The sequence below is a fragment of the Muscardinus avellanarius genome (assembly GCF_963383645.1).
Source record: "Muscardinus avellanarius genome assembly, chromosome: X".
NCBI lineage: Eukaryota > Metazoa > Chordata > Mammalia > Rodentia > Gliridae > Muscardinus > Muscardinus avellanarius.
Window position 1 is genome coordinate 78346238 of NC_137792.1, and position 23378 is coordinate 78369615.

The following is a 23378-nucleotide window of genomic DNA, read 5'->3' on the forward strand; positions in this document are numbered from 1 at the left end:
TTTTAATGATATCATTTTTAAGTAAGATGAAATCTCAGGATAGTTTATATTTGTATTTTTCTAAGTGATAATGATATTGAATATTTTTACATATTTATTGACCAGTTATATTTCTTCCTTTCTGAAGTATCTGTTTAGTTAAATTGCAAAAATTTTGATTGGATCATATTGTGGGAAAGTTTATTGACTTATTTGTATATTTTAGATATTAGTCCTCTATCAGAGCAGTAGCTGGCAAAGATCCTTTATTCTGTCAGCTTTCTGTTAAGATCTTTTACTGTACAGAAGATACTCAGTTTAATACAATCTCACATATTAATCTTCATTTTAATTTCTTATCCCTTTGAGGTCATAATGAGGAAGCTTCTACCCATGTTTATATGTTGAAAATTTGGTTCTATGCCCTATTAAAGTAAGGGCAAAATTTTTTTTTAAATCTTCTGTTCCATTGTTCTATATATCCGATTTTGTGTCAATACCATGCTGTTCTAATTATTATGGATGTGTAGTATAGTCCCTATTACTTTTCAGGTCTTCGATCCATATTGAATTTACTCTTGTGCAGTTTGAGAAAGTAAAATTTATTTCCATTTTTCTGCATATGAATAACTACTTTTGCCAACGTAATTTGCTGAACAGGGTATCATTTCCAATGTATGTTTTTGACTCTTCCAGATTCAATTGACTATAAGTGTGTGGATTTTTTCTGAATCTCCTATTCTTTTCTATTGTTTTGTATACCTACTTTTGTGCCAATGCCATACTGTTTTAATTATTATGGCTTTGTATTGCGACAGACTGGCTCAATCGGGAATAATAAATCCAGCACTGAATATGGCCACTGAGTCTGTTCGGGACCAAGTTGTCTCAAAAAGGTAGACAAAGGTTTAGGTGGTAGTTCTGCAGCCACTTATCTGCAGAGATTTTTTCCCTTTTTATGAGATAAACTCCTTTAAGTTCCTGTTCATGGCGCTAAAAGTGGAGATTCCTCTCGGGGAAAAAAAATCTGAATTGATTGACACGGACAAATGCCTCTTGTTAAATTGACCACTTTATTCTAGACACAAGATTTTTTATATTTCCCTATTTCTCCGTGATTCCCTAGTAGAAAAGTGCAAACACCCAAAATACAATAGTGAGATATACATGTAAATCACCAACCATGAACAAGACAAAAGTAAGGCCTGTGACATCACAGGTCTTTGTGATTGAAATCAGTCCCATGACCCTGCAGGTGGGTCGTGTGCTTCAAGTCAGCCCCTTTGGCCTTGCCTTGGCCTTGTAGCTGCAGAGGCTTTTAGTGGGAAAATTCCAGAAGAACAAAAGTCACACCCAAAATCACTTGAAGAATTCAGTTTTTAAGAGTTTTCTTTAACCTTTTCGGAACTTTTATTCCTAGGGCTTAGTCCAATGTCCTTCTTTATCTAACAACCTCCTTTGAGCTGAATGGGGACAAAGTCGGAGATTCCAGCTTTCATACATCTAGTTGGCATAGGGAAATCCATGTACATTTATGATGATTCAGAGGATTTCAATAAATGTCTGCTGAATTTTGTCTGCAATACCATCTGCTGTCTGAACACTTCACCCTATTAAACACTTAAAATATATTTTAGAAGACATGGCCCAAATAACAACATGACATTTTTATTATATGCTTTTTGTTCTGTCATAACTATTTTAACCAGGTGGTGTCGACCTGTCTCCAGGCAGTGCTATCACTATGTGTTAAGGTCAAGATTCCTCCTAGCCCTGGCTCTATTGTAATGATTAGAATGAAGGTCAAAGATAGGGAGGAATTCTGCATTTGTAATTGCTGTAGCAGGAATGCTTCCACAGTATCTGAATTCTGACTAGATTTACATCTGAGCAAAGCCGAGGGTGTTTAGAGGCTTAGACAAATTACTAGAAGATTTATTTTCCACGGACTCAGTTTCTCCCACAGTCCTGATCTTCCATCACCAGAGCAATTCATGTGGAAAGTTAAAAGAATCATTACCAAAATAATAGTAGTTATGAAAGAATATCTAAGAGTGGGGGAGTACTTTGGCCAGAGACAACACTTCCCCTCGGGGCTCTGCTTTCTTTAAGTTTAGCCAATTTCCTGCATGGTAATATCTTCACGCAGATGCCGAAGAAAAGGAAGTAATGGCGGCATTGTAGTATATTTTAAAGTCAAGACTTATGATGCCTCCTGCGTGGTTTATATTGCTGAGAAGTTTTGCTTATTCTGGGATTTTTGTTATTGTTGTTTTAAATAAATTTCTTTTGGTGGTACTGGGGTTTCTGGAAACCCTTCTACCTCTGGGCTACACTCCCAGATCTATAATTCTCCCATTCCCGTGAAATACCTGCTTTTATCCTTCCAAGTGGCGAGGTGAAAATAATTTACATCTGACAGCGTTACCGATAACCAACTTTGTTTAGAGATATGTTGCTTTTTACTGAAGAACAAGTGTCGATGGGTAGGTTAGAATGTATAGATGGGTGTGTAAAGAGCTGATTGTGGATGTATTGATATACATGGCCCACAGATCTGGGTCAGTTATATTTTGTGAAGTTAAAATCAGGGATTATTTTGGGACTAACTTCAGTGGCTAAAAATTAAACTGGTCACTAAAGGAGGTTTCTGGTTTTTAACACTGGAGGGTTATTTCAACCAAAATGTAAGTGTACAGCTCTGCAGGAAAGGCATACATTTTAAACTCACCAGATAGAGGATGATGTCGCTGAACACCCCGAGTCACTGCCCATGCGGGCACCAAGCTGAGGCAGCTTCAGTACTGGAGGGTGCCGTGCGCCCTACATGCAGACGTGGGCCTCTAAGCCTCCAGGCACAAGGCTTGCTCCCGCAACCGGGAGCACATATAAAGCACAGGTCATCATTGGATTCATCCTAACGGCTTCACAGCAGCAACACAAAGTGTATTCAATGTCACATTTCCATAGGAAAGGTTACATGTATACTATACACTTCAGCCTTGAAATGTAGACCCAAACAACACTCAGTTTTCCGTAACCAAAAAACCTGCGGAGGGCCGCACCCTAGCCCTGGCCTAGCAGAGCAGGAGGCCCTCCTTAGCCGCCAGGCGCTGCCGGTGGACCTGATCCTGCTGCAGCTCTTCATGGTTCGGGTGCCACAGCTTCATGATGATTCTTTCAATGTTGAGGGCATACATGGTGTGTGTAGGAATGACCTCCCTGTGCACCTGCAAAGCCTCCAGGAGGTCGTACATGCTCACGGGAGGCAGTGGTGAGGGCAGGGCGTCCCTCGCGCACGCCAGCAGGAGTGCCGCCTGCTGCTCCGCGTCGTCGGGGGCCAGGTGCGTCACCGGGTGCTGGCCGGCACAGGCAGCAGAGCACACCGCAGGGCTCTCTATCAGGTTGTTGTAGGCTACCACGCTGTTCTTCAGGTACGGCTGCGGTGTCACGTTGCTGCCAAAGGCGTATTTGAAGTGGCCATCCCGCAACCGGTAAGCTTTCCTTCTCGACACCACTGAGGTCAGGATGTCCTTAAGGTGACTCTCGACAGCGTGGACAACCGCGGACACGGCCTCCTCTGTGACGTGGTCCAGCCCATGCTCGTAGGCCGCCACGATCATCCTGCCCTCCAGCTGGCCCCGTATCGGGAGCATCAGCGTGTGTGAGCAAAGCTTCACGTCGTCATCGTCTTGGGGGTCCTTTGCCACAAACTGCTGAGCTCCGGAGAGGGGGTTCTGAGGCTGGAATCTATGATCAAATTTCTGGCGAACAGAAGAAAGCTTCTTTTGCCCTTGGGTTTTCCAGGTTTGGCTGCAGAACCCCCAGTCCAGGGCAGGGGTCCGGCGCCCTCTGGCGTCGAGACCAAAATCTGACAGCGGGTGAGGATGGCCAGGAGGAAGTCGTTGTGAGAGTGCAAGTTGTCCTGTGTGAGGAGTCTGTGGGCCTCCAGGTCGAACTCTTCCTTGCTGATCTTCAGCTTGAACCACAGCTTCAAGTTGGCCCAGTACTGCTTCACGTTGTCGCTCAGCGCCTCGCTCAGGTTCTTCTTGGCCGCCTCCAGCTTGCTCACAAAGGTCGCCATGGCCCCGCGCGTCCAGCCGCCCGCAGACCAACGCGGTGGAAGGCCCGGCCTGACGCCCGCGCTGCACGCCAGCTCCCCAGCCCGCCGCGCTGCCAGACGCCGCCGCAGCTTGAAGAAGGTTTTATGAGCAAGTAGAAAGCATCTGTATTAAGCTGTGTTCAGGTGGATTGTTCTGTATATGTCTAATAGGTCCATTGTTTTATTGTGTTCTTTAAGTCTCAGGAAACTTTGGTAATCCTTGTAAGATTAGTCTAATGGTGTGGAGGGAGTGTTGAAGTCTCCCAGTATTATTATATTGGTATCTATGTGACAATGCCACAATGAATTTATTTTATAAAAGTGGTTCTTTCCATGTTCAGAACATATATGTTGACTACTGCTATAACATCTTGTTTAATTCTTAATTTTATAGTAAAAATTCCTGTTTTGTCTCTTCTGATAAGTTTAGGCTTGAAAACTATTATGTCTGATACAGGAATATTATGTCTTATATGAGAGTTGCTTCCCTGCTTGTCTTTGAGTTTCATTCCTATGGATTAGTTTGTTCTAGCTCTTCACCTTTAGTTTGCAAGTATCATCAGTAAGGTGTGCTTTTGTAGAGAGCATGTATATGGATTATGAGCTTTAAATTATTATGGAGTTTTATATCTTTTCATTGGGAAGTTGAGATCATTGTTATTCATCATAATTATTTACATGTGATTTTTATTTCTTAACATTTTGAGTTGTAATTTATGTTCCAGGTAATGTTTGTTCTTATTTGCTAAGTTGTTCATTTGATAGAAAGATCCTATCTCTGGTTCTGGTATTTATTTATTGTTTTTTTTTGACTGAAATATTTGTTATATACAGACTTGTGTTATTTCACTCACCCTTAATTTTCAGACAAGGATTGAGTACTTTAGACATTTAGCTAATAGGTATAAAATCAATATATGTATATATTCTCTCTGCAAGTTGTTATGGTGGCACTTATTGGACCCAAGAGTTAAATATTTGAGAATAATCTGTCATCTCCCTAATAGAAAGAAGTTTCTGAGATGCATAGAACATTTTGTGTTCTATACATTTTTAAACTTCTGGGTGTTGGGTGCTGGGCAGCTCTGTCTGTCAATGGAGATTGTCCTATCCTAGGATTATGTTCTGTTGATTCATCTCTCTGGGCCAGCCTCAGAAGTAGAATAATGAAGAATCATTTGATTTATACAAGGGCAGCATTATGGAATCAATGATCAAGGTTGAGTGAGAAAGAACAGGACAGTGTGAGGTAAGCCAGAATTGAGTGAAGAGAAAATAAAATCAAGTAGGGTAAGTGTTAGAATAAGTACAGTAAGTAAGGTTAGGATAAGGATAATAAAATAAATATACTGTCAATAAAAATATTCTAGTAATCAGTATAAATATGTATATATGATAAAAATGGCTAAATACAAGCCACAGACAATTAGGTGCACTGGGAGTCAAATAAACAAATTATAAAAAATTCTATCACAGATTCACATATAAGAGAAATGGAGAAGAAAAATAGAAAAAAGAGTACAAACTTGAGAATTGTTCTAGTAATCAGTATAAATATGTATATATGATAAAAATGGCTAAATACAAGCCACAGACAAATAGGTGCACTGGGAGTCAAATAAACAAATTATAAAAAATTCTATCACAGATTCACATATAAGAGAAATGGAGAAGAAAAATAGAAAAAAGAATACAAACTTGAGAATTGTTTAACTCAATGTGAGTAAAATTTTTTGTTGTAGTAGAGATTAGTTGTGTTGTAGCTTTGACTAGGCCCTTGTTTGACTTTTCTTTCTTCTTGGACTCAGCCTTTCTTAGAAGAAATGTGAATGCTGTTCCAAAGCTATGGTTAAAGCCTGCTACTTTACCTACAGGGTTCCCTCTTTTGTTATTGATGTAGAGTGGTATAGAGGAGCAGGGAGGGGCTGGCCCAGAATGTTAGCTGCTGTTAAGAGACTCTTCTAGGATGGGGGTTGTTGTGTACCTAATACCCAGGGTCCAATACTCACTATCACAATAATGAAAGAAAAAAAAAAAAAAAGAAAGGAGGTAGTAAAGAGAAAAACACTAAAGAGAAAATAAAAAAACTAGTATCAAATACATAGAAGAAAAACTTGAATTAAAAAAAAACAGTAACATCAACAATAAACTCTTGTACTTTTTTATGCAACTGGATATGAGATTTTGGAGAGTTTTACAGGATTCTTGAGATTTTGGGGGAACATGTTATTGTTCTCAGGTCTCTGCTTGTTCAGGAATCTGTTGCTTCTATTTTCCTTTACAGCTTTGGTGTTTAATGGTGTCCTTGTAGATATTCTTGAGATTTTCTATCTTTAGTTTCCACCTCCGATAATGGTAGACTGAGATGTGAGATGCTCCTCAACTTGTAGCACATGATTTCAAAATAAACTCACCTTAGGGTCTTATTCCATCACAACAGATCTTTTTATTTCTTCCCATATACTGAATTATAGGCATGTTTCACTATACCTGGCTTCATAAGTATTTTTTATTACTAGCTTTTGTGCCTTATATAAATTTATAGTTTAGTATGCAGTATGAGTTTAGTATATATTTTATAGGCACTATAATATTATGCACTATAATATTATATAATATGCACTATACAATATATATAATATATATAATATGCACTATATTCCTTTTATAGAAGAAACTGTTTTTACAATTGCAAATTTAAAAGAAGAAATAAAACAAAGATTTTAAAAATTCAAATACAGTAAGCTTTAAAACATTCTCCTCAAAGTCCAAGTAAGATTGAGAAATTACAAAGACACCCTGGTTCTTGAACCAGAAAATTCAACAATATAATTCTGTCAGGTCTCCCATTGTAACATAGGTATTAAATAGGACCTTAATTAAAACAAAGGAGGTTACTTTTTCTAGAGCAAAACAAGTAAACTCTAAAATTTACAAGCATTTTATTCTTCAAGAAAATCTAAAAAAACCTAAAACTGAAAATTAATGAGAGGGGACAAGTCTTGTCTTTCAGCTATACTATACACAGATGCATAGTACATAGCTATGTAATTAAAATAGTATTCCATATAGTAATATTTTATGTAATACAAACATTTGGGGTATATCCCTTCATATCCCATCCTGATTTCCTCCCCTCTCTCCCTATACATATACCTTTATGTGTGGACATAAAATTATTTAAATACTTTTCTTTTAATCCCTTTCCACATCACTTCTCCAATCTCCTTCTACTATTGTACTGGTTTCCCTCCTTATTTATCTAAAGTGCTGGGGTCCAGCCTCGGTCAGTTCAGGGGTCTTGAAGGAGAGGTAGGGTCAGTGAAATTGAAGAATGAAAGACACATTGGTAGTAGCAGGGGGGAAGGCATCTCTGCCTATGCCCTAGAATATACTTTATTTATACATGAATCTTAAAAATTAAAGCAAGTCACATCATAGGTATTTTGTTTTTCATTTTGTTTTTCAAAGCCACATTACACATATATTGGTCTTCATTTAGTTTTTTATTAACTTGAATTCCATGTAACAGGCACAACTCATAGACACCTGTTTTTCCTTTTATTTGTTTTTTATTAATTTGTAACAAATTGACCTACAAAACTTATTACTACTCTTCATCACACATAATAAACTTTAAACTTATTCTATCATCTATCTTAACTACTAAATATTAGACGTACTGTCTTTGCTTCTAAAATTAACTAATTTTATCCACTATTTTGGCCACTGGGTATTCTATTAACTTATTCCAACCCAACCACCAAAACCCCCACTGAACTTATTCTATTTTTCTAACATACAATGTCTACACCTAATTTCCTATAATACATACTAAGTTGTTTACCAAGATAACTCTTTTGTACTTTAGTAAGCAGGCACCAAAGAGGTCCCTACCTGCCCAATCCTTTGTAGGAATGGCAGAATTCTGACCTCAAGTCATTTTTCAGTATTATTAACTCTGTGCTTTCTACTCTTTATACACTCCTGCATTGGAAAGTGGAGCATTGGTTGGAGGTAGAAAAGTATTCTGGATTATCACTAGCTCCCTGAGGGGGATACCACAGTTGATGCCCTAACTTATATGCAACCTATGAAGGGCCTTGCACAGTAGGTATGATTTGCCTAAAGTTAACTTTTTATTTCATGGCTAAAACCTTAAGTGAGTTAGGTGATGTAGGCAGAAGAGCAAAGAGCTCTTTTCTTTGTAGCTTCTTGAAAGTTCTCCCACAGTAATATTCTTCTTAGTGCTATACACAGCACAAATATTAGGGCATTTTTCAGTCATATTCACATCAATTTCAAATTATTACAAAACAGCTATCTCCATTTAAAGCAATTTTCAAATTTTATTAATATTATCATTATTTTAACTAAAATCAAGAGAGATAATGGCTTCAGGCTTGCCAGGGTCTTCCAGCCTTGCAGAATTCTCTTCCCAGCTGCGACCCAGTCATACAGCAGGAATGGCTCTGCCTCCACCACTAAAGTGCCTTTTGTTTTGAATTTTACCCTAGTTTTCACATATGAGAGAAAACATATGATTGTTCACTTTTAGAGACTGGCTTATCTCACTAAACATAATGTTCGCCAGGTCCATCCATTTTCCTACAAATGACATAATTTTGTTCTTCTTTATTGTTGAGTAGAATTCCATTGTGTGTATATTCCATAATTTTAAAATCTATTCATCTTTTGATAGATATATAGGCTGCTATAAGCATAAATATGCATGTATTACTATGGTATGCTGACTTTAATTAAAAATAAAAAAGAGTGATATGTCTGGGTCATATGATGATTTCACTTCTCATCTTTTGAGGAACTTCCATACTGATCTCCATAATGGTTGTACTAATTTACAGCTCCACCAAAAATGCAGCCTCTATTTCCCACAACTTCACCAGCATTTGTTATTGTTTGTACTCTTTATTACTGCCATTTTAACAATAATTGGATGAAATCTTAATGTGGTTTTGTTTTGCATTTTCCTAATTGTTGAACATAAAGTGTATGACAAACAATATAGTACTAAGATTCAGACATTGAAATATAGTGTCATTTCCTCATAATCCTTGCTATTGTGTTCTAATTATTTCTCATCATGCTTTCATTTTATTACCTGCTACATCTGGTAACTAACCAATTTAGTTTCCAGTATTATTTCTATATATTATTATATTCAAAAGAAAGGTTTTTGTCCACATTTTCATAACATATATTACACCAAGTGTGAAATTGTTATACTCTTTTTAGTGTTCCTTTTTCACTTAATACCATATCCTAGAAATAATTCCACATCAGTTTATAGAGATATACTCATAGTTAGAAAGCCTTTCAAAATAGTTAACTGAAGTTTTTTTCTAGTATTTTAGTTTATTACATTTATATATTTACCTTGTGAGTTTATTTTATGTATATTGTAAGATATTCATCATCACCACATAATTTATTACAAAGCCCAACTTTACTCCAATAATTTGAAATGTGGTGGTTTATTTGGAACAGCTATTATCATGTAACTTGAAAAAAATCAATTACTCTCAAGACAAAGTAATGTAAAACATATATACTGTATTCTAGACTATACTGCCACAGGAAGAAATAGGGAGTCAAAGTCATCTTAAGAGTAATACTGTGATCAAATCTAAAATTTAATTAAGGGAATGTACATAATACTACATGGCTTGATATGACATAGGCATGGCAGACAACTTGGTTTTATTGACAGATATATTTTATAGCTTTTCTGAAGCAAAAAAATAAATATTTGGATGGCCAATTTTTATGTATTTTGGAGATTATTGTTGTAGGCCTTTGGAGGTAGAGGGCCAAGAGAGAGCAAAACAACCGGCTTAGAATCGCTTTATAAATTCAAAGTTTAAAATTTTGTTTCATAAACTTTCATTTTATGGCACTTTATGATCATAATAGTCATGTAGCTAATGTTCTGTAATTCAAATACTGCAGTGTTATGAACATTAACAATCATGTAGCATGTCTGAAGAGCAATGGGACAAATGGGCAATATTCATATTTTAGTTAGTTAAAGCCTATTGCATAATTACTCAAGATAAGTTGTCATTTTGCACAAAATGATATTAACCTTGAATTGTGACAATTAACTGTAATAATGCATCCGCTTGTAGATTTTAGGAGGTTGTAAAGAAAATTTACAAAACAAACAAGGATATATATCTTATCAGCAATTACCATGATTTAAGCATATTAGTTTTTATAAAATTTTAGGGGTAAAATGATGCTCTTTTGGCCAGGCATGGTGGCACATGCTTCTAATCCCTGTGCTTGGGAGGTGGAGACAGGAGGATTGCACAGGTTCGAAGCGAGATGCGTGGCTTAAGAGACCCTGTTTCCAAATAAAAATATAAAAATAGGTCTGGGAGTATAGTCCGGAGGTAGAGGGACTTACAGGAACCCCAGTACCACAAAAAATTGATGCTTTTTTCTATACTTTAGTTATATTTATGCTGCAATGAATATATTAACTTTATTGCCCTCATTGTTTGTTGTAATCTACATTACAAAGTCCTCCAATCTGACTTGTGATTATAAAAATAAACCTGAAGGTATATTCTTTTAAAATAACTTCTTAAAATGTTTACTAGATTTTGTTAATTTAAAATTAAATTATTTTGAACAGCATATGTAAATTAACTCTCAAAATGAATATTAGTATCCAAATTGATGAAAGAAGAAAAGGGTTCTGTGTTCATTTAAAATGTTTCTATGAGGAAAGTATTAATTCTATAAGAAATACGTTTAATTCTAACATTTAATTTTTAAAATTAAAATATTTAAAAATTATTATATTTTAATGGTGTTATTCAAAGTATGTTTCATTGCAGAAAAATGCACTTTTTTATATTTATTAAGATAATATTAAACTCAGCACTAAAAAAACAACCCAATTAAAAAATAGGCAAGAGAATTAAATAGACACTTCATGAAAGAAGAAATTCAAATGGGCAATAAATGCATGAAAAAATGCTCAACATCATTGTTAATCAGAGATGCAAATCAAAACTACCCTGAGATTTTACATAAATCCAACTAGAATGGCAATCATTCGAAACACAAAGGACAACAAAAGCTAGTGAGGTTGTGGAGAAGTGGGAACTCTAAATAAAACATTGTGGGATTGCAAATTAGTGCAACCACTTTGGAAAACAGTGCGGAGGATACTCAGAAGAATGAGAATGAACTTATCATTTGATTGAGCAATACCACTTCTGGGTATCTGCCCAAAATAAAGAAAACCAAATTATCAAACTAATGCATGAGTATCTATATTCATAGCTGCACAATTCACCATTGCCAAACTATGGAACCAGCCAAGAAGTTCATCAACAGATGACTAGATTACAACATTGTGGGATATGTTCACAATGGGATTGTACTCAGCCATAAAGAAAAAAACAAAATCCCTGATTTACAGGTAAATAGATGGAACTGGAGGACATTATACTAAGTGAGATTAGTCAGTCACAAAAAAGAAGAAATTGAATGCTTTCCCTAATATGCAAACGCTAGGAAGAAATAGGTAACAGAAGGAACTCTAGATGAAGAAGGAGATCTTATAGAGAAGTAAATAAAGTGACCTAGCTGAGGGTATGGGAGGGGGGAGGAAGGAAACTCTCTAAAGAACATGATGTACTTAAACAAACATAGATGTCAATCACTAAGCCAAGCAAAGGAAGGAGAAATGGGGAGAAAATGGGGTAGGGATAGGGTAAGGGCTAATTGGGTGATGTGTGCATGTATGTCTAGACAAATCTTTTATCCCCTTGAGATGTATGACTACAATACACCAATAAAATTTTTAAAAAGATAATATGAGTTTTATTAAACTTTTTTCATTTCTTATATTTTAAGGTATTTCCCTTAACTATGTGTATATGTGTGTGTATATGTCTATATGTTTGTAAACAGACTGAATTAATCTAAAAGTTTTATCTTGGAAAATATACAGTGCAGGGTGATAAAATATCTCTTCTGAACATATGCCACTTACTAAAAGGATTATTTTGAACTAATAAAACTTGAGAAACACCAAGCTTAAGGTCACTCTAATCTTTTTTTTTTTGATTCCTAAAAGTAAGAGATAAAAAGACTCATATAAAATATGCTCTCCCTGTTAGGAGCAGAAAAGTAACATTCTTCAATGTGGACTCTTAGCTGAAAGGATTCTGTACAAACAAACTCTGATAAAGTAATTTATATTTTTCATTATTTGCCACATGATTCAGTTATTTTATACTGTTTTCTTTATTCACACTAATATAAAACTTCTGTTTTTTCCTGTTACTGTGGTTTATTATTTTTTTATGAAAACTCCTGTGTCACATAAAACCAACATTAAATTTGTTGGCTTTTCTCCTTTCAATGTATCTATCTATGTCAAGTAAATTTTCATGCCAGTCAGAGGAACTTGAGGGTAGAAATAAAACTTCAATTTTTCTATAATAGTTATAAACATTGATAAAACATTGTTTTCTCTTACTGTCCAGAAACATAAGTACTCTATACAGAGTGACAGTCCTAATTATAATTGAAAATTGGCTACTGGTTATAAAACATTATCTAAATGACTATCTCCTATTATTAAGTATTATAGACTGATATTTATTTTTGTTTATACCACCGAAGGCACCTAAAACAATGCTGGGTATATAGCAAATACTCACTAAGTTCTTACTGATTATGTGATAAATCTGCATTAGACTGCTTATAAGATTGTTCTAAGGAAGCTAGAAATAGATAAAGGCACTTTGGAAAACGTGTAAATGAAACTCAGTAAAGTATATAATTACAGTAATAATACTCATGTTAGAATGTTACAGAAAAAGCCATTCTTTAATATTTTTCCTTTGTGTAATTTTATACCTTAAATTTTTTTAACATTAGATTATTGAAAATTTGTAAGATTCATTGTTTTACATCATAACATTTAAAGCCACACCATAATGGTTTATTAGTGATCTTATATGACCTCTTCTGTTTGTTGGATTTAACCATAAGTTAGTAAATATTCTCCTCATAGTCTTTGAAAAGGCAATGTATAATGCTTTAGTAATGTATTATTTGGATCATATGGCACCAATTTAGGGAAAGTTATCTAACTTCATATGTAATCATGGTTCATTACTTACTGAGACATGTAACTCATCAGACATTATAAAGTCCATAGTCCTTGAAAATTAGAGTAATTGAAAAACTTATATACTATGGTTCCATAAATAAATTTAAATAATTTAAAATTTTAAGTCAACTTTCAGATTTTAAATTAAACTATAAAAAATGTATAATGCTGAGGTAATAAAGTTAGGCTTATTAGGCTAAAAATTAAAAATAAATGCTGCATTATGACATATAATATCCTATTTAAAAAGTAAAATTTACATATTTGCTTTGTGTTGCTTATTTTTGTAGGCTGAAAAATATGTTAAAGTAGTTTACATTGGTAACCAAGTTAGCCATTTTCACTATATCTGATTATAATTATAATCTGAGAATCATACTAAAATTTTGGATTAACAGTGCTCCCTAATTAAAAATCTATATATGTTAAATATATTGTTAAAACTTTCTTCTTAAATTTTTAATATCCTAACGCCTGGCCTAAAATTAAGAGGATAATGATGATGCCATAAAGTGTACTTGTATAAATGAAGATTTTGTATGAGATTTAAAAAACATTTATTTAACAAATGATAAACAACAGCCTATATTTTGAACCTTTACTTGCATTTAAGTATATAGAAGAAACTAAGTTGGCATCTTAGAATGAGACCACAGGATTCAATCAGGCTGAGATTGACCATTCAACCACCAGAAAGTGTGCTTCTTGATAAAGGAAGAAAAGCAGTGAACAATCTCAATTTAAAAAAAAAATTAAAGTTGAAAAGCAGTGGATTCAGAACCCAAATAAAGAGCAAAGACCTGTAAAGTGTACTTTGTGTCCCAACCTGGGAATAAAGACTGGAGACCAGCAACAGTCCCATCTGGGTGAATTCCTGTCAGAGGAACTTGTGGCTTCTAGTACTGAGGCTTTCAGAGATTTCCAGGAAGAAACTGTGGATTATTGTAATCCTGATAACTACAGACCATTAGCCAAAGCACTCAGGAATTTTCTCCAGACTCAACAGGGACCCAGCAGAACAGATAATCCAGCTGGATACCACAGAAGCACCTGAACCTACTATCTCTTCTTTCAGTGATCTGGAGCAGCACCTATCAAAAATGTAAGTTACCAAACCATTCCAAGATGATAAGCTGTCAGTGCTTGGCCACAGGGACTTATATGGAAATAAAATAGACTTGTGGGGAGCCTGAGACCTTGCAAACATCCCCTGCAGAGGCAGGGGTAGAGAGTACAATTGGACCCAGCAGAATTGTGAATTATTAGATAACCCTTAGAAACAGATGGGAAGGAATTGTAGTCTACAGTACAGGGAGCTCCTGTAGGGTCGCTAGGCATTTCAAAAAAGCACTTACTAGTGGTTTCATGGAGAAATAACTCAGCCTACAAAGTTGCAGCCTCTGAAACCAGTGAACTTGCTCCTGGTTGTGTTTGGGTGCAAAAATCACCAGCAACAGAGGCCAGCAAGGGCAAACAGAAATGTGGTCACTCATGACAGGAGTGGTGTCTATAGAGTTAAGAAATTGAGCCATCCATGTCCCTGGGATGGAACCATGTATTTTTTTTTCCTTCTATACCTTGGACCTTGGGTGGAAAGCGGCAGCATCTCCACAATGAATCATAATCAAAAGCTGGAAATTCAATACTTTCTCTGCCAGATGAGTTTGTTTCTGGCATGCATGTAAGCTACTGACTAAAAGTACCTCAGGTACCGATAACAAGCAGATCTGGAGTGGTGTTCCAGGGGTCATCAAAGCTCAACAATCCAGAATGTAAGTTCAGAATTTGGCAATTGCTGGATATGCTGAGCCTAAGCCTACTGGTCACAAAGGCTGAATGTCATAACTCTGCTGTATCATGGGCTCAGAATCTGTAGCAGTTGTCTCTGGGGTGAATGAATTTCCAACAAGCAGGCAGCAGGCCTTGAATAAAGCATCATAGCCTCTGCCTTGAGAGGTTTTTACCAGTGACCTGCAGCTTATCTGAGACTTCTGCTTGCTTGCACTAAGACCTATATCTAGTTAAAAAGGATCAGAGGGAAAGAAGCAAAAAATTAAGTATTTGAGTCAGATATATCTCCAGCATAGACTTTATTATAAAGGAATAGCTAGCGAATAAATATAGGACTTACACACAAAAAGGAATAATATGCCAAAATATTAGAAAAACAAATTTAAGAACTCTGAAAACTCCCATAACCCAATAATAAGAGAAATCAACAATAAATATATATAAGAAATGCAAGAAGAAACATTAAAATTTTGATCTTCAATATGATGAAAGACATCACTGAATGTGTAGAGGAAAATAAATCAGGTAAATAATACTCTAAGGGAAAAAAAACAGAAAGAGACTTTGAATGAAATGAAAGAGTCAATAAATAAAGACAGCATTATAAAACAACTCTGACAGGATAGACTACATGGAAAACAAGGTATCATTCTTGGAAGACAATTCATTCAAAACCAAAAGGAGAGCCAACAGTATATTGAAGACAATACAACAACACAACCTGAATATCCAACAATTATAAGATATTATGTAAATTTATGGATAAGTCATTGACAACAGTTTAGAAGCACAAACCAAGGGTATCTGTAATCTCATTAGAGAATAAATTTCAAAGAATTTTTCAAATATAGAAAAAGACTTGGATATCTACATACAGAAGACATATGGAATGCCGTTAATCAAATATTAAATAAGAGCTTTCCCATGCCATGTAAAAATCAAAATGATTAACATAAAGACCAAGGAAGGAGTAAACAGTAAAAATAAAAGATTGGGGGGACATTCAGGGGCAAAAAATAAAAATCACTCTAGATTTCACAACCCAATTCATGAATGCCAGGACAGACTGATAGGAAGTACTCCAGAACCTGGAAGAAAACAACTTACAACCCAGATATTATTCATCAAAAATTTATGTATATTAGCATTTTTATTTTATTCTGAGATTGACCCCCACTTTTGTGGGTAACCTCTGTTGGGGAAATGGACAGTGGTTGTTTTCTACTTTGGAGTAGCTTTCACTCTCAGAATTACATGGCTATTGCATATTTAGTGTTTTATAAGACTGATTTCTTGCTTTACCTATTCTGTCTGTAGACTGAATTGTTTTCTGTTGTACCCATTGTTTCTACAGCCTATGTATGTTTGCTAAGGGAGGTGTGAAGAATTAGTTTATCCTTTAGTAATTTTAAGGAGATTTTTCTTTTCATCTGACTCAGGTACCTGTCCCTGTCAACCATGCTTTTTATTTCAGTAATCAAACTGCTAGTTTCAAGTGAAAACATCCTTTGTTCTTCTGTGCTTTGCAGACTGATATATCAGCCATTATTAATTTCTTCATAGACTGAGTCCTCATCTCTGTTCTATGTCCAAATTGTTCCATGGTATGGATACCTGCCAGTACAGCAAAAGATTCTAAGTGGCTGTTATAACAATAACAAAGCAAAAATTGTAAAGAAAAAAAGTAAGAAAAATAAATAGAGGAAGAAATCTGAAAAAGAATGGTAACCTGCAAGAATTTCTAGTTTGTCAACTCAGGATATCTTAAACAGAGTCCCTTTAAGCTTGGGTACTGTAACACTTCAACCTCCTCTGCTGAGGGAGACTCCAATCTCCTCTACTGAAGATAGCTGAGTCTCTCTTGAGGTGGGGAGTTCTAGGACTTTTTCCCATCTAGGCTCAGCTCAGCTTCTCTGAATTTATCTGCTCAGATTATGGACATCTTGGTAAACTTTTATTTTACCTAAAATATGAGGGGAAGGCCTTTTGGATGCTTGGGAGTTTCCCTTTACCCACTTATCCCCAGAATACCTGATGTTGCTGTCATCTGATGCTTTTAGTAATTGTTTTGTTTCTAACCTAGAAACCAGTATTTTTAGATTTTGCCTAGTTGCTAGCTCACCAAGTTGCCGAATATTTCCCCATGTCTTCATACTTAAGTTTGCTATTGTAGAGTTACAGTTTTAACTCATTCTCATCAAGCTGTTATAATACCAGATATTTCTCTGATCTTCAATTTTTATTTCTGGATTTTTTTTCAGAGGTGGTCAGTATACTTTTCTGTCCACTGTTCTGCATTCTACCTTAGTTTCCACCACCTTTTAATTCTTAGTGCTGTTAAATTTTGTGCTGTTTTATCCCCGATCTTTTCAAGATGCTGTTTTCATGGCAATAGGGATTGAATGTCAGCAGGACTGAGATGTGCTGCTTCTCTAGGTTGCCATCTTCCTGGAAGTCTCATATTACACACACACACACAAACACACACACAGATTTCTTTTACTTTCTTTGCTATTTATTACATTTAATTTTGTTATTAATATATTATTAGATAACATTATTGTATGATAATTTATTATTAAAAATTTAAGTAAATCAAGGTAGAAAAGTTTTTTTTTTTTAATTCAGGATGTGAAATTTACAAAAGCTTATTTAAAATTGAAACTTACTACCTTTGCCCTTTTTATTTATTTATTTTTAAAGGTTTTAAATTGGTGCACTGTATTCATACATCATAATGGGATAAAAAATTATGAAGACATACATGCACACATCGACTAGTTAGCCCCTACCCAAGCCCCAAACCATTCCCTTCTGATTCCTCCTTCATATGCTTGGCTTAGGGGTTGACATCTACTATTATAGCAATTTATCCAAAATTAACAATGATAATCTAACATAACAGATTCATTTATCTGATATCACAATTTTGATCACTTAGAGATAACAATTCAATATTCCTTTTTGCTTTCTTTCTTACTAGAGTATATTTTTTTACCTTTTTTAAAGGTAAAAGTATCATACATTTTTTTGAAAAAAATTTATTCTAACATGAAATATGAACTCTAAATACCCAAAACAATCACAAAAAAGAACAAAGCTAGAAGATGTACATTTTCTGATTTCAAACCTTATAAAGCTACAGTAATTGAAACAGTGTAGTACTGATATAAAGGCAGATATATAAAACAGTGGAGTAACACAAAAAGCATAAAATTCTTTCATATACGGTCAAGTTATTTTTGACAAGGTCTCAGAGAACATATGGTGAAGGAAATAATAATATTTTCACTAAATATTGTTGAAAAATAATAATTATATGAAAAGGAATAAAATTGGACCCTTACCTAACACCATATACAACAATTATTAACTCAAAATAGATAAATTATCTAAATGTAAATCTTAAGACTATAAACTTTTACTTTTATTTTTTTTATTCTCATGGCTTTTAATTTTTTTTAATTATTGATGCATTGTAATCATAGATCACATTGGAATACAAGACTTGAGAGGATATACAAGCACACATCATCCAATTAGCCCTCATCCACTCCCAATCCCATTCCCTCCCCCTCCCTCGATCTCATGCTTGTTTGGTGATTAACTTTGATACATTTGTTTACATACCTCCTGAGTTTTAAAGAGGATCCATCCTCCCCTATCCCATACTCTCTGATTGGTCACCTTAATTTCTTCACTATAGGGCCCTTTCTATACTTCGACCTCTTCCTGTTACCTCTTTCCTCCTAGTTATTGCTGATTAGGGGAAGCATCTGGTTTTTATTTTCTGCGATATTTCTCTGTGCATGCCGCGTTGCAAGGACCGATCCCACGCTTGATGGCCCCAGTAGTGGCCTGGCTACCTGGTGGAATGTTCCAGACCTCGCTGCCTCAGGCAGTGGCCTTGCCTCATGGGAGGCCCCATTCTGGCCTCGCTGGCTCCCACACAGGCCTAACCCCTCGGCTGGCTCTGATCCCAGCCTCGGAGGCCCCAGCACCTGCCTTGCCTCAAGGCAGGCTCCTTCCCAGCCTCACTGACCCTGTCACCGGCCTAACCCCTCGGCAGGCTTCGATCCCGACCTCGGATGCCCCAGTAGTGGCCTTGCCTCAAGGGAGGCTCCAATGCTGGTTGCTGGCCCCGTCACTGGCCTTCCACTCGGCAGACTCCAATCCCGGCCTCGGAGGCCCCAGAACCGGCCTAACCCCTCGGCAGGCTCCGATCCCGGCCTCGGAGGCTCCAGCATTGGCCTTGCCTCATGGCATGCTCCAATCCCAGCTTTGCTGTATCCGTTGTTGGCCTCACCCCTTGGCAGGCTCCAATCCGAGCACCCTCTTCGCCCAGCCATTTGTCCCACTTTCTCGAGGGTGCGTGTTGGTAGCATTTTGCCTCTGGGTTTATTACTTCAAAAGTTCCAGGTGTAATTACATTAGATATCTGCCTCCCCTGAGTAATGGCCACTGTGATTGCCACTGTCTCCACCATTTCAAATCTTTCCCAAGCTCTTTTTCCACTCTGAATGTTGTCCAGTGTTCCTAAGCATGCATGATGGTAGCATTCGACATTTGGTGTAATTTCTCCAAATAGTAAGGTTGGTAGGATCATATTTCTGCCTCTCCTGGATACAAGTCTTCACTGCCATTGTGGAGACCGCTTCCAACACCACGTTCCTCCTAGGTCTCTGCTAAACTCTCAACTTACAGGTGAAGTCCAAGATTCTTAAGAATGTAGAGAAGAAGCAGTCCTCCTTCATGAGGAATTTTTCCAAAAATTCAAGCTCAGTTGGATAAGTTTTGTCTGCATCTCCAATATCCTGGCATCCGCCATGGCCTTCTTGACCCCTCTCCGATACTTTTCTTTTTTATTTTTCTTTTCCTCTTTTTTTTTTTTTAAATAAGAGAAGACAGTATGTGTGGTTTGAGGAGGTTGTGGGATCAGGCACTCAGTATCACTGTGAACCGGGCCCAGTTTCTCCGGGGGTCCAGCGTGCTCTGCATGACTCTACCTGGGGCCTAGAGTCCTGTGACCCAGTCCCAGTTTTTCTGGGGGTATGGTGTGCTCTGCATGATCCTTCCCAGAACCCAGAGTCTTGCGCCCGGGTCCCAGCTCTTTTGGGGTTCTGGCATGCACAACCTGACCTGCGCCCGGGGCCCAGAACCTTGTGACCAGGCCCCGGTTTCTCCGGGGGTCTGACGTGATCCGTGTGATCCTGGCCAGGGCTCAGGGTCCTGCAACCCAGCCCTGGTTTCTCAGGGGGTCTGACGTGCCCCGCCTGACCCCCGCCCGGGACCCAGGGCCTTGCGACCAGGCCCCGGTTTCTCTGGGATTCTTGTGTGCTCTGTGTGATCCCACCCGGGGCCCACAACTGGGCCCCGGCTCTTCCGAGGTTCCAGCGTGCCCTGCCTGACCCCCACTCTGGGCCCAGGACCTTTTGACCAGGCCCCAGTTTCTCAAGACTATAAACTCTTAGAAGAAAACCTGGGTCATAAAACTTCGCAAATTCGAAATTGGCATTGATTTCTTGTATGTGACTTCAAAGGCACAGGCAACAAAGAATAAAAAAACTCCCTAAAATATTATACATCCAAAGACAATGTAAACAGAATTAAAAGTTGCTGAGAGAATGTGATAAAATATCTCCAAATGATATATATGAAGGTATATTAATATTCCAAATAGAAATCCTAAAAATTAGCAGCAATAAAAGCAAACAATACAGTTTAGAAATAGGTAAAAGACTGAAATAAATAATGAATCTCCAAAGATTTTTATATAACAAATAAAACATGAATATCACTCATCATTATCATAATATAACTAATCATCAAGGAAATACAAATAAAATCTTTAGTGCAACACTACTTCACATTTGTTAGGATGGCTGCTTAACATGAATAATCTTGCTCCAGCCCTTTACCTTGAGTTTTTTACTCTCTTTACTTGTAAAGTGTGCTTCTTATAAGCAGCAGATGGCTGGATTTTGCTTTTTAATCCATTTTGCCACTTTATGTCATTTTATTTGGGTATTGAGGCCATTTACTTTCAGTGTGATTATTCAGAGATAAGTTTTAATTCCTAACAAGTTATGATTTATTTTTGTTTGAAATACTGTTTATTCTTCTTTGCGTAGTTGTCTGCTGGATGGAAAATCTTGTTTCTCTGGTTCTGGTGTATATTACCTATTTCTTCTTTGTAGTTAATCTCTTTGAGTATTTTCTCTAGTGCTGGTTTTGAAGACATAAATTTCTTCAGTTTCTGTTTGTCATGGAAGCTTTTTATTTCCCAATCTAATTTGACAGATAGTTTTCTTGGGTAGGAAATTTTTGGCTAGAAGTTGTTTTCTTTCAGAGTTTGGGATATGTTACTCCAAGCCCTTCTGGCTTTCATGACTTGGTTTGGGAAAACTGGAGTGATTCTAATTTGCTTGCCTCTGAATGTCACTTGGCTTTTTGTTTTGTTGCCTTTAAGATTCTCTGCTTGGCTTCCACATTGGTCATTTTGACAATTACATGGCATGGGGAACCTCTTCTCTATAAGTTTCCTGGACCTGTGTATGGATCTCTTGCTCTATGTTTGAAAAATTTTCTGCTATTATTTCTTTGAAGATATTACTGATCCCTTTGTTTTCACCTTCTTTTCCATCCTCTATTCCAATTATTCTTAGGTTAGCTCTCTTAAAATGGGCCCATATTTATTCATTGTCAGATTCCTGCTGTATGTTTTTTTTTTAAGTTATAAATCATGTGTTTATTTTTGGAGTGATCATCTAGGAGCGAGATTCTGTTCTCAATGTGGTATAATTAATTGTTTATACATTGAATTGAGGCCTTTACCTCAATTATTACATCATTTACTTCTTTTAGACTCTCTCCAAATTATTTTGAAAGGTCCTGTATAATTTCTACAGTTATATTCCTGATTTGATCTTCAGGAGATCTCTGAATTCTTGTGTTATCAGGTTCTGATAATATGGGCTTGTGGGCCTTCATTGCTCTATTGTTGTTCCTCTTTCCCATGATTTCAGAAGTTTGTGCCTTCCCTGGGTCACTATGACTTCACTTAGGGTGCTCTGTATCTCAAGTCTGTGGTAATCTCTGCCGCCACTACTCCTTTACTGAGTTGTATCGCAAAGTCTCAGACCCAGGAAATTAATTGAGACCGTGGGGGTGCCAGGCTGGGCGTTTTCCCATGGGAAAACGACTAGGTTGTGGTATCTTTGCCACCACTACTCCTTCACTGGGTTGGACTGCAAAATCTTAGACCCAAGGAGATTATTAAAGCTGCGCAAGTCCCTGGGAGTGCAGTACAGGGATTTCTCCTTTAGGGGCCGCAATTTTTCTCATGGTTATTGTTCACGCAGGGCGCAAACTTACTTTCACTGCTGGCAATATGGCGCCACTGCCACGCCCTCGGCCATGAGGCTGGCATATTTCTTTGCTAGTTTTGAGCTCTGTTCTGAGTCCCTGGAAGGCGTGATGAGCTCGGCCTCTGGGAGTTTTAGACATTCTTTGCACTGAAGGAACTGCTGAATTACAACCAAATGATCTGCAGCTGCTCACTTCAGCTCCTTGTTTACCTTTTCTCTCTGGAGCCTGGTGCTGTGAGAGAAGATAGTGCCAGCGTGGCTCTGCCGCCGCATTGTGGGCTTGATTTCTTTTCTGGTCTCTGGTTGTTCTTCTAGTCTTCTTTTTCTTTTCCCCTTGTGTTTACATTTTTATTTCTCTGCTGATAGTATTTTCTGTCTATGAAAAGTACTTATTTTATGGCAATAGATATCAAGTTTTAGCAGGACTTGTAAACGCTGCTTTTCTCGGTTGCCATCTTCTCGGAAGTCCACAATTCTTTACAAATATTCACAAGACCTGCAGAAGCAAGCACAATTTCGAGCTATTTATCACTTAGCGTGATAATTCCAATACATTTTAGATATTTTCAAAAGTTAGCTTTATGGCTGAGCCTTGTATGTCTAATGAGGAGATATTATTTCTATTTTTAAAGCACATGAGCTTAAAAGTTTAAAAACATTAAAGTGTTTTAACAAAAGTAGCAGGTAGTGGGTCAATAACCTCACAAAATATTTTCTTCATACATTGAAATGGTAAAATTGATTTATTTAAAAAGTGTTGTATTTTCTCTAAATTAGGGGAAGCCATGTTTTATATACAGTACTGTTTTGTTAGATTTAGGTTTTAGGACAAGTTTCAAATTTAAATCTTTAAGTAACCACAAGTTATTTTTATTACAAAAATAATAAATATAAAAATTAAAAATAAATATAAATATTAAATACAATATTAAGAATATACTTGGTTAAATAAATTTTCATAACTAATATTTTCTTATTG

At 36.6% G+C, this 23378-nt stretch overlaps 1 pseudogene across 1 annotated transcript; it reads right to left on the bottom strand.

Moving 5' to 3' along the window:
* Positions 1-3056: 3056 nt before the first annotated feature.
* LOC308279339 (transcriptional adapter 1-like) lies at positions 3057-4063 on the bottom strand (annotated as a pseudogene). The gene has a single exon. The product of its transcript is annotated as a transcriptional adapter 1-like (transcript).
* Positions 4064-23378: the final 19315 nt, after the last annotated feature.